The sequence below is a fragment of the Pteropus alecto genome, unplaced genomic scaffold (assembly GCF_000325575.1).
Source record: "Pteropus alecto unplaced genomic scaffold, ASM32557v1 scaffold50, whole genome shotgun sequence".
Classification (NCBI taxonomy): Eukaryota; Metazoa; Chordata; class Mammalia; order Chiroptera; family Pteropodidae; genus Pteropus; species Pteropus alecto.
This window is the reverse complement of record NW_006431918.1, coordinates 3,831,472-3,833,519: the sequence shown is the minus strand read 5'-3', so window position 1 is coordinate 3,833,519 and position 2,048 is coordinate 3,831,472. Positions and strand designations below refer to the sequence as shown.

The window sequence follows — 2,048 nt, the reverse complement described above, 5'->3', positions numbered from 1 at the left end:
AAACATGTAGCCTTGTGAGTTCATCAACACTGCATTTTCTTTCAAAGACCAAGTTGCTTAAGGCAATTATGTAGAGTGGCTCTTCCTCCCCTGCATTAGTTTTTTGTGTTTTTGTTTCTGTCCTCCCCACCTTCCCTTCCTCATGAAGTCTGCTTTCCTGAATAGGCAAACAAACCTCAAGGAAATGTGTTCTGGTCCCCAAGTAGACCTAGTGGTAAGCGGGGAAGCGGGGAGCGGGGATAAAGGTGTCCAGGTAGAAAAGACTGTCTAACAAACAAGCAAAATACATCAATTTTTGTGCAACACAGAGGAGGTGCTGCAGGGACAGAACATGGGAAATATCTTAGAGAAGGTAAAAAATACATACATCTTTTGATTATTTCACGTCCCAAGATATAACCAACTAACTCTTAAAGAAGCAGTATGCCTTTCAGAACTGATGGTATTCTTCAACCAAGTTAAAATGTTCTGAAGAAAGCAGCAGCGATCTTTGAAAGTGTTAGCTTGAAGGACAGCGAAAAAAGCAATGGAAGCTTTTGAATGCAAATTTAGGCTCTTGGAAATAAAAAAGTAAATGAGGATATGAATTCTTAAAATTAAAACTTAATTTACCTACAATATCTAGGTAACCAGTACTGCATATAGGAGGTATGCTTGCAGGCTGGTTTTGTGTATTCACCTTCATGCATGAGTGTATCTGCAGATAACCAGGCGAAATACCTGAATATTAATCAGTATTCTCATCTTCCAGCAGTGTTAAAAGGAGACTTGCCTAAGAAACTTGCTGTTATAAAATTGTTGAAATTATTTTTTTAAGCATTCAACAAATTTAAGTCTGTATTTTTCATATCTTTATTAACAACAGAAGCTATCTTTTGTTACTGTGTGTCAAATAGCCAGTGTGCTTCAGTTCTAATCCTCACGTCAACCCTACCTATATGGTAGGTCTTACACTTTCTCTTTTACAGAGTAATAAGGTAGGAATAGCACAAAAAAGTTAAATAATTTGTTCAGTGGCAAAGTTGGGTTCCAAACCTAAGTTTCTGATTTTAAAACTACGTTCTTTCTACTTTAACATTCTGCTTCTCTCTCTCTTTCTTTCTCTCTCTCTCTCTCTCTGGCAAATGATGTAGGAGAACAAGTTAAAGACAACTTTGCTTGTTTTAGGAAACCTGAGGAAGGACGCTTGTTTAAAATGACCTAATTTGGGTTTTTTTGTTTGTTTGTTTTTTGGTTTTTCAAATAATACAGGCAGCATGAGAAAGTGGGCTACCAACGAGGGAAACCTAGGAGGGTTAGTACATACAGAGCCCATAGCTGAAGCTGTGTGAGCTTCAGCTTAGCTGAAATCCTGTTTGGAGAAGCCTGCCCTTTCTCCAGCTCCTGCTCAATTTATGCTAACTCCCCAAAAGAGACTTGGTCTTATTTTATTTTATTTTATTTTATTTTGTAATTTTTAGGCGAGGCAACCCTTGGTTGACCTAACAGATTGCAAGGACCTTGTCAGCTTACGATCCCTTTTTATTTTTTTTATTTTTTATGCCTACAGCACCTGGTCTTCTTAGGTGGTCGCCCATTCAAGGACTAACCAGGCCCAACTCTGCTTAGCTTCCGAGATCAGACAGGATCAGGCTTGTTCAGGGTAGCATGGCCGTAGATGAGACCTGGCCTTAAATGAACCGAGAGGGCTAAGGAGAGAATATTTTATTGCTCATTCTTCATATTTCCATGTGGAAGAACTCCAAGTAACACTCTTGAAATCCCTAAGGCCCTCACTCTGCCCTCTTGGGGAAAAGAAGGGTGAATTATCAAATTAGTGGTTTCAAGAGAAGGAACTGGGCTCCTCTCCTCCACGGGAGGCCTGCAGTTGTCGAGCTTGCCAGTGCCTGGATAAAGCTTTAATTCAGGAGTGAAGTATCATGAAGCCCCCTTTGGCCAACAGCCCTAAAGCCATTTTCCAACATCTCTATCAGTAACTGAGGTGGAATGAGATGCAGGAAAACACAGTGGTAAAGAGACTGGGCTCCAGAATCAAATTGCTGATTTTG

General features: G+C 39.9%; 1 protein-coding gene and 1 pseudogene across 5 annotated transcripts in view; both read right to left on the bottom strand.

The window, feature by feature from the left end:
* Window positions 1–2,048, bottom strand: part of KIF13B (kinesin family member 13B) — a 168,480-nt gene that overhangs the window by 128,486 nt on the left and 37,946 nt on the right. The window lies entirely within an intron of this gene.
* On the bottom strand, window positions 1,541–1,659 carry LOC112475109 (annotated as a pseudogene).